Below are 10,699 nucleotides of genomic sequence, written 5' to 3' on the forward strand. Positions count from 1 at the left end.
TAAGATACTATGGAACATGCCATGATAACGAGTGAGAAAGAAAGAGAAAAAAATCACAGCTTTCAAAAACACAGTTAAAATAAATAATATATAAAAAAAATGAGCCATGCCAGATTACACATTGAGATAGCTGAGAAAAAGATATTAACATGTATTATAAATACTATCACACCAGGCATTGCTCTTCTGTATTCTTTCATACTATTTAGTGCTAATAAATATTAGACATCTCTAAACTTCTAACTCTGGGGAAATTTTTATATTCTTAGTTGTTCCTAGAAAATGGTTTATTTCAAAGTGATTTCCATATTACTGCACTAGAATTTTATAAGCTTCTCCTATTTTAGTAGTCTTACACATTTATTTTTCTTTTCTGCTCTTCTGTGATAAAAGAGGAATATATTTCTGCCCACCTATATGACATGGCTTCTTAAGGATCCTGCCGTTACTGCTAACTCAACACAATCAGAATTTAAGTCTTAAACTCTTCATTCCTCCCATCTCCTGTCTTCAGGGGAAATCACTTTTTAACCTCATATATCACTTCTCTGAGTAGTGCTGGAATTTCAATATCAGGCTAAAGCAATAAAGTCATTTTTGACACTTGGATTTTTTTCTATCTCAATAGATAATATATTTCCAATACCATTCTATTTTAGCTTCAGATATCCATTAGTGATACTTCCAAAGTCAGCTGCAATGAAATTCAGAAATGAGACTTTATTTCTCTATGTATACAAGTGTCCCTATAGCCTATCCAATTTTTAAAGCACTCTGTTGTATTATTTAAAAAGATATCTTACTTCTTTCAAGGCTTTCCATGTTCATGTAACACATGCTGTTTAGTTTATTCATCTTATTATATAGCCATTTATAAAATAAATTATCAACAAACTTTCCACTGCTATTCCTATTTAATAGAGTTTCTGATTCATAACTTCTGATCTAACTAGTCTTCTCAATTTCTCAGTCACAAATGCTACTCATTACTCTGCTTCTTAGCCCAAATTTCCCCTTATTCCCTTTGATACCTAAATCCTAATCACCTTTCAAAGGGCAAGAGATTGTTAGTGCTTTTACTAAGCTTCTTCTGACTGCTGAAATCCACATTAATGTCGGAAAATAGGACCAATTCCAGTTATTTGGACAAAGAGGTTTTACTATATCGTGTTCAGTCATGTTTGGGAGAAATGTAAATGGGACAATGAAAGGAATCTTGATATTATAATTATGAGAAGTAGTTAGAATGTATAAATTTGCAAGTAAAAAAAGGGAGAGAAGTTGACATTATTAAAAGGACAAGGATGCTAGATGCAGACTTCTCATGAGTTTCCCCTTTTATTTACCACAAGTGTCTTTTTTCTAATATCTTTGAATCCCAGGTAATGAGATTGGTTCCGGAAGTTTGGGATGGAGGAAGAGAAAATTGAAATTAACGACTACTGCAAACAGCTGCCATTTCAGTATATAGAACAGCAACTTGGTTAGTGCTAGAAGAAACAGGTAGACTTTAAAGAGCCTTCTGTTACCTCCTGCTGAAAAAAAGTTTGATTGAATCAGTTGACACAGGAGGAATATAATATGGAGAGTCTCAGGTCTGGCGCCACAAAAATGTATAGAATAAAGATCTTTGCAACTCAGCAGGCATAGCATTATAACCTGCACACTCATCAAGCTTTTATCCCTAAATTTCATACTACCTATATATTTGACACTTTATTCTTGCCTAGAGCTTGGAAGATATTACCATATAGTATATTTTTATTAAATCTCTATATTTACAAAGAAATTCCCTCTTATTTTAAAATTAGTGTATAAAAGTATTACAGCATCCATGTAAATCTATTAATTGAAAAATCAATTTAAATACATAATATATATTTCTGTGCTATTTTGACACTGTTCTTCAAGTTCAGTCACTCTCTCTTTGCTATCTAGATTTATGTATACCTTGATTATTTTGATTCTATCAACTTGAATGCTCCATGGAGCTGTATTACAAAAAATGGGTGTGTTTATTTTGGATGACATGTACATAATAAAATGATGACATTATTCCAGTTTTTTTTGGAGGATGATTAAATGACCTTGGGACAGCAGGAATGCCAAATGAAGCTATTTAATGCTCTCATTAAAACATTAAATATAATTTTACTGCCGATAATGATTTAACATTCTACCTTAAAATCTATTTTCCCTATGGGCAAATACAACTGAAATTGAAATCAGGTTTTTAAGGTTGCTACAATAATCTGTATATCACCAATTAATACCCCACTATTCCAGGAGAATCCCAGTTTTACCATCTAAACCACTCTTGGCAAATTTTAACATTTTTGCAATACTATATAGTCAACATTTTTTAACCTACCAGTTGTATTTTTTAACCTACCAGTTGTAAGTTACACCATCATGAGGTCATGATGGTGTAACTTTCCTGAGCTCAATACCCTTTGGAGACACCAGAGAGCTAATTTTTTCTTTCATCGCAAGGGGAGACAGTGAGAAGACAGCCATCTGCTACTCAGGAAGTGAGATCTCACCAGGAACTGAATCAGTCAACACTTTGATCTTGGACTTCCAATTTTTCAGAACTGTCAGAAAAAAACAAACCAACTATTTTTAAGCCATTAACTCTGTGGTAGTTGTTATGACAGCCCAAGGAAACTAACATATGAATTAACCTTCAGAATCTGCAATTGTATGCAAATAGAGAAGAAAAATAGAACAGAAATACTAGTAGGTTCTACAGTCAGGCTACTTGTTGGACAATATAGTCTCTACATATACAAGCTTATTTGAGAATGGGGCGGGGCAGTGAGGATGAATTAAAAAAAGCACAGATGCTCTTGCATGCCTTACCAGCAAAGTTCCAAGCTGATTTAAAAGTTGTAGATACTGTTGGTTATAAAGACACAGCAAGTAAAATCCAAACTTTTGTGGACTTGTTTTAGATACATCCTGCATTTACCTGCAACAGAGGTACAAAAGAAGTGCCATAATAAAAGCTCAGAAAAGGAAAACTTCCCATTTTTCTCCTGTTTTATTTTCGGGATATATGCAGTAGGTTTATGCCCAAAAGGGTATATTACAAAGCTAGATTGGAGAATCTGTAAATGGAAGAAACTCTAGAAAAATGACATGTGATCTACCTCTCCCTCTCTTCTCTTTCTCTTTTTCCTTCCTTCCTCTCTCTCTCTCTCTCTCTCTCTCTCTCTCTCTCTCTCTCTCTCCCTCTCTCTCTCTTTCTTTTATTATTTCTTTTTGCCAGCAGGGTTATGGCTAAGTCTTTGTGCCTGCACAACCTCACTAGGGGACTTAACCCAGTGTAAACTTCACCATCTAAATTACCAGCTGGCCCCTTAAACTCTTTAAAACAAAGTCCATGTGATTCTCAAAGTTCCCAATTAGCATACTGGCATTTCATTGATAAATAAAAAAGTATAGGTATGAATTAGTTAGTATTTCTTTATACACTGATATGCTTTTCTCTCCATGGACATGCAGAGGCATTATTTTTCAGAAGCCTTGAATCTAGTCATGGTATAGGGAATGTTTTAGTAAATAGACTGTGTGTTGAAGTGGATGTTTTCCTTTTTGGACAGAAACATTACATGTAGCCATAATCACTGGATATGATCCTTAACTGCCATTTCATCAACCTGGGTCAGAGAGTGAACACGATGATGACACACAGTAACTCCCCAAAGACAACTTTGATGAAAAGACAGCCAAACACAGAAGTTAAACTTTACTTTATTGCTCAGATTGTGGAAACACTTTTCATTTCAGTATAATGCAGTTATCTTTACTGACATAACAATGAGAACCCCCAAGACATTTGAAAAGATACTCTAATGAAAGTCATCTATCAAAGCATATATACGGACAAAAAAAATACAGGAAAACCATATGTTCTTTTGAGAAAAACTTTTACTTAAAAAAGTGGCATTATTTTAGTGATCAAAGAAATACTGCATCTGACAAAAAAGAGATAAGAAATAAAATAACACTGAAATAACAAAGTAACATTTAAAAAATTAAAAAGGTAGAGATATGAAAAATCTAAGAAATAAATTGAGGCTATCACCGACAGAGTGTAGAAATAAAGATAAATAAATGTAAAGCAGGACCAAGTCATGGCACAATTGGTAAGAGTGTATATGTTGTGTGCTAAGACCCAGGTTGCAGTTCCTACTCTGCACCTGCAGGGGGCGGGGGCTTCACAAGTGGTAAAGCAATACTGCAGATCTATCCTGTTCATATCTTCCTCCCTCTTGATTTCTCTCTGTCACTATCCAAAATGAATGAATGAATGAATGAATGAATGAATGAATGAATGAATGAATGAATGAATACATAAATAAACACTAAAAATAAATGTAAAGGAAAGTTGAATATCCTCACAATATGTTTCACAATCTAATAAAAGGGAAAACACATAAAATGATGTTGATAAGAAAATCTATTCAATTAAAGAATAAAAATTAATATTAAAATAACTATTCAATAATAAATAGTTCTATAGAGGAAAAATGAAATTTAATTCTCATATGAGGGCACAAGATCATGAACTTTGACACTGTCAATTCAATGGAAATTGATTACTAGGAAAGGATTGAGAACCAATGTGGTTTCAGAATTTTTTTAAATTATAATGATTTTTTAAAAGGAGATGCTAACAAAAAACATAGAGTAAGAGGGGTACAACTCCACAGAATTCCCACTAACAGAACTCTGTATCCCATCTCCTCCACTGATAGCTTTCCTATTCTTTATCCCTCTGGGAGTATGGACCCAGGGTCATTATGGAGTGCAGAAGGTAGAAGGTCTGGCTTGTGTAATTTCTTCCCCACTGAACATGGGCGTTGACAGGTCAATCTATACTCCTTGCCTATCTCTTTCTTTCCCTAATGGGGCAGGGCTCTGGGGAAGCGGGGTCCCAGGGCACATTGGTGGGGTCTTCTGCCCATGGAAGTCCAGTTGGCATCATGTTAGCTTCTTGGATCCTGGTGGCTGAAAAAACAGTTAACATATATGGCCAAACAAATTGTTGACTAATCATGAACCTAAAGACTGAAATAGTTCAGATGAAGATTTGGGGGTCTCTGTTTTGTAAATAGTTAATAGGCCTATTTTATTTAGTTTTATTCCAAAGGGCCCATGACTATACTAGTTTTTTTTTTTCAGAATTCTTAAGAGAACAACTGGAGCATACAATAAAAAGGAAAATATATCTTTGATATTCTTAAAGAAAAATTATTTAAAATTCACAATTATTTATGCTGTTAAGCTATCACTCATAAGAATATACTAATCAATTTTCATGTGAACTTTGTCATGAAGGAGAAGGTGTTTTATGCAGTTGAGATTGCAAACTAGACCTTAAAGGCATCATGTTAAATGAGATAAATCAAAATAAAACAAATACCCAAAGATCTCACTTTAAGGTGAACTTAGGAAACAAGACAGAAAGAGAAAATACAAAATGAAGTTGGATGTGGTGGGGTGTATTGACCCAAAGCAAAAAGAGAAGATGATGAGAGAAGTGGAGAAGGTTTTGGAGTCCTGATACATGACAGAAAAGGACCTTAGTCGGGGGTGAGAGTGTTCCGCAGACACATAATGCAAGGAGGTGAGAGTTCACACACCCAGTTATCCTTCCACTAGAAATAGATGATTCTGATTAAGGAAATAAAAAACAAATATACCAAATGATAGACAATGAAAATGCTAAAGAGATATGCTATATATGATAACCAAAGAGAATATCAGAAAGACTCCTAAGAAGAAATAAGAAAGGAAAGGAGGAAAGAAAATAAGTGAGAATGGAAGCATCCTTAAAACTGTGTCTTCAGAAATAATAAGAGTTCTCAGAACTGCCAGCGTTTAGAAATTAATTTATAATAAGCACATAGAATTAACGTATGACCATGAAGATGCAATTAGAATATTTTCCGAAGATAACAAAAATCAACAATGGCAATGTTGCTTAGCTGTGAATATTCACTCAGACAATGTAATACAGAAATTGAATATTGCAAAAAAGCTAATGTAATTTTGTGCAGAAAATGAATGCATGTGTATAGGCAATAGAGAATTGAAGATGCATTAAACCTCACTCCATATTATGCTTGTAAAACAAAGCAAGCGATGGTAATAAATTTGTAAGTATGGAAGCATACAGCACAAAAAAGAATATCAATGATTTAAGAGTCATCATTTATAGAGCTAATGAATTTTAAATTAAAAAAGGACAAAATAGTATGTTCATTCTTAAACCCAGAAGTAATTTGTTGATTCTCAGTATTCTGAATAAGTGTATAGTTGACAAAATTATCATATAATAACTAAAATAAATAAATTTCTAGCATAAATGGTGGTATTTTCTGAATATAGATGAACATATCTATTATTGTCATTATTCAGATTGCTCAAATTTGGCGTAAGGCAGTGAAATACTACAAAAAACCCAATCAATCAAACAAACAAAAAACAGGGGTTTAGGCAACAGTGCACCGGGTTAAGTGTGCATAGTACAAAGCTGAAGGATCCACGCAAGAATCCCTGTTGGGAAATTGTGCACATGTGGTTGAACATTGGCAGGGCCCACAAACTACTGTATTTCCATGCAAGTATTATTTACATATCCCCACCAAATTATCTCCTTAGTGTATTGCTAATCCTGCCAGCTTTCTACCTTGCCAGAATGCCTTTTAATTTTCTCCACCCTCTACCCTAGCCAATTCCATCCCAACTTGTCAATTCTGGAATTCTCCTATAAAAGTCACTTCTGTTTACACTCTCTTCTTCTTCTTCTTCCCCTCCTCCTCCTCCTCCTCCTCCTCCTCCTCCTCCTCCTTCTTCTTCTCCTCTCTCTCTCTCCCTCTCTCTCTCTCTCTCTCTCTCTCTCTCTCTCTCTCTCTCTCTCTCTCTGTCTCTTTCTCTTTCACTTCCCGACCTGGAGAAGACCTGGAAAAGGGCTGGCGTGCATAGTGGGAGGTGGCCATTTTGCTAGCCCCACTTAGCCTAAACCTGCTGTATTCACACCTGACTCTGGAGCATCTGCATGAATAAAGATTTGCATTCCCGCTCCACCACGGGCTCCTGGTCTCTTCTATCTCTGGCCACACTAGCCCGGCAAATCCTGGTTTGAGCCCTGGCTCCCCACCTGCAAGGGTGTCATGCTCACTTCACCAGTGGTTAAGCAGGTCTGCAGGTGTCTGTCTTTCTCTCTCCCTCTGTCTTCTCTGTCTTCCCCTCTTCTCTCAATTTCTGTCTGTCCTATCCAACAAAAACAGCAAAATATGAAAAGGATGGCCACCAGGAGCAGTGGATTCATGGTGCAGGTTATAAGCCCCAGCAATAACCCTGGAGTCAAAAACAAAACGAAACAAACAAAACACATACACACACACACACACACACACAAATTTATGTGGATATGAACAGGGAATTTAACGTTTACAAACTTTCTTTGAATGATAACTATTTTATAAATTGAAAGATAAATAAAAACAAATATTGAACAAAAGTGAAAGCCATTTATTTTAATGTAAAACCTTTTAAATTTTTTAAATTATTTTTATTTATGGAATAGACACAGCTATGAATTGAGAGGGAAGTGGGTGATGTTGAAGGAGAGAGGCATAGAGACACCTGCAGCACTGCTTTACCACTCGTGAAGCTTTCTCCCTACAGGGGGTACTGGGGGCTCCAACCTGGGTTCTTGCACACTATAACACGTGCGCTCAACCAGGTGCACCACCACCTAACACCAATGTAATACTTTAGTTAATTGATTTATCTATAGTCAAGGGCGTTGGAGGAAGACACCAGGTAGCTCACCCTACAGAATGCACACATTACCAACAGCAAATTGAAATTTGATCCCAAGACCACAAAAATGGACCACCCCCAGGGAAGAAAGTTTAGAAATGATACTCATCTCTCTTTCTGTACCTCTTCCACTCCCCACGGGCCACATACATACTGTGTGTAGAAGAAAAAAAGGAAAAAAAAATGAAACCATTTGTCCTTCCCCACATTATCTCATTTAATATGATTCCATCCAACTTGATGCAAAAAGTGACATAGAGATTTCATAATTTCTTATAACTATGTAGTATTTCATTGTGTTCACATACCACAACTTTCTTAAACAGTCATTTTCTTGGATGGGAATATGATTTCGTGCATGAACTTTATAAAGGTAAATATCCTGTTAATACCCCAATAAAATGTAAAAATAATAAATAAATATAAATGTGGATGCTGAGTGGTAGTTCACTAGGGTAAGTGCATTTTCATGCCCTGAATACCATGTTGGAGTGTTGTATCAATGAGGCAAACTTTGTTTCTGAAGTATATCTTTTCTTTCTGACTCTTTTTTTTTGTTACACTGTTTATCTAAATGAAAATGCCAACCCAGGAGTTGTGAAAAATTTCAAGTCTTAAATTCACAAAAATAACCTAAGTAATTATAGTAGCATCATTTGCATACTAGCAATTAAGTTGTAAAATGTAGAATAGCATAGCATAAAGGATAAACTCTAAGGATTATTAGTGACTATTGTGATTTTATAATTGTATATGTTAAATGTGATAACTTTATTATTAGCTAATGTGGTATATTAGCTAATGTTTTTCTTGTTCAGCTTGAATATCAATATACACTGAAAACAGTTTTAGAATAGTTGTGTCATGTCCACTTACCGGAATTTTTGTTTTGTGTAAATAAAAATATTTAATGCAATGTAGAATTATTGAATGAATAGTAGAAAAATAAACTAGTCTATATCAGTATTCAATCAGAAAATGCATATATTTCCAGCATGATTATATCTACTAATTATATTAAATAAATATATAGTTTAAAATTAAACATAAAATTTAAATACATTATTGCAAAGCTTCAGATCTTTCACAGATCATTTGCATGCCATCATACAAATACAAATATAAGTCCAAATAATTTTAAATTATATTTATTTATTTATTTGTTGGATGGAGATAGCCAGAAATTGAGAGGGAAAGGGAGATAGGGAGCAAGAGAGAGCAACACCTGTAGCCCTACTTCACCTCTAGTGATGCTTCCAGCCTGCAAGTGGGGATCAGAGGCTTGAACCCATGACCTTGAATACTGTAGTGTGTGCACTGAACCAGGTGTGCTACCGTCTGGCCCCCACATAATTGGCAATATAAAAAAAATTGTTTCTTATTTTAAAGGTAGTAAGAAATATAATATAGTTTTTGTTATGTATACATGGAAATTAGGCACAGAAATACTTTGCAATTCTGCAAATGATCAACAGGTCAACTTTTCAAAAGTTATACATCTGTTTAGCCAACACTGACAATGCACATATTTTACATAAATTTATATTTCTGTGCTGTTGTTTAATAGTTTATTTATCAACACTGGCTTTAGCTTCACTCATTATGGATCTAGAGGGCTCATTTTAGGGGAATACATATATACTTTAGAATAGCTACTAATATAGTATTTGGCATAAAACCATCACATATGAAAGAGATATTTTTCCAGCTTTCTAACACTCTATATTGTGAAAATAACAAATAAGTAGACAATGGAGACTCAATGCTTGTGACTGAGAGCCACTCATAACTCTTTATTTAGAAAACACAAAAAATAGTCTGGGATTGACATGCCTTTTACTCCAACTAGTCTTAGACCATACAATGGCAGGTACCTTTTTACATGAATTAGAAAAGTGTCATGTTTCAGGTATGGTCGAGTGTTTGTATCTGCTAGCCAATCAAGAAGAAAATAGGTTCCTGATTGTTTGAATTTTTATTTAGTGACAATTATTTGTAATTGTCACCTAATATTATAATAAAGAGACAGTTGGCATCTCAGAAAAAGAATCTGTTTAAAGAAATGATAATTGAAGAAATTAATAATGTTCTAGGTAGAATTTTAAAATTATACACATGCATACACATACACGTGTGTATTAATTAGTTATTGTGTATTAATTAGTGTGAGATTACTTAATAGACAAGAGTTAGAGACTACTAATCTTGAAGAGGTAAACTATGGTCCTATACAGGAGAATGTGAGATAAATAACTCACTATAGTTCTTAGATACTAAGAACAGTTCCAAATCAAAAGTATGAATAAAAGGTAGCACTCTATCATGCAATAGTAGAAATTACTTTCTGCTAATAATTGCATGAGTTTGTAAGTAGACTCCACTCCTCATATGAAATCTTTTTTTTTTTTTTTGATAGGACAGAGAAATTGAGAGGGGTAGGGGAAGATAGAGGGAGAGAGAAAAATAGACACCTATAGACCTTCTTCACTGCTTGTGAGGCAACCTCCCTGCAGGTAGGGAGCCAAGGGTTCAAAACAGGATCCTTATGTGGGTCCTTTCATTATGCCCTTAACCTAGTGTGCCACCACCCTCCCCCCTGTAATCTTAGCAGACTTAATCTATACTTTCACTCCTAAGTAATGGACATTGAAAGATAATACATTCTGCTTTTATTTTACTTAAAAAATATTTTTACTTATTATTGGGTAGACAAAAAAGAAATTGAGATGGGAGAGGAGTAAGTGATAGAGAAAGAGAAGCCAGAAAGACACATGCAGCCCTGCTTCACCATTTCTGTAGCTTTCCTTCTGCAGGACCAGAGGCTTGAACCTGGGTCCTTGCACACTGTAAAGTGAGTGCT

Source organism: Erinaceus europaeus, chromosome 5, assembly GCF_950295315.1.
Source record: "Erinaceus europaeus chromosome 5, mEriEur2.1, whole genome shotgun sequence".
Lineage (NCBI taxonomy): Eukaryota > Metazoa > Chordata > Mammalia > Eulipotyphla > Erinaceidae > Erinaceus > Erinaceus europaeus.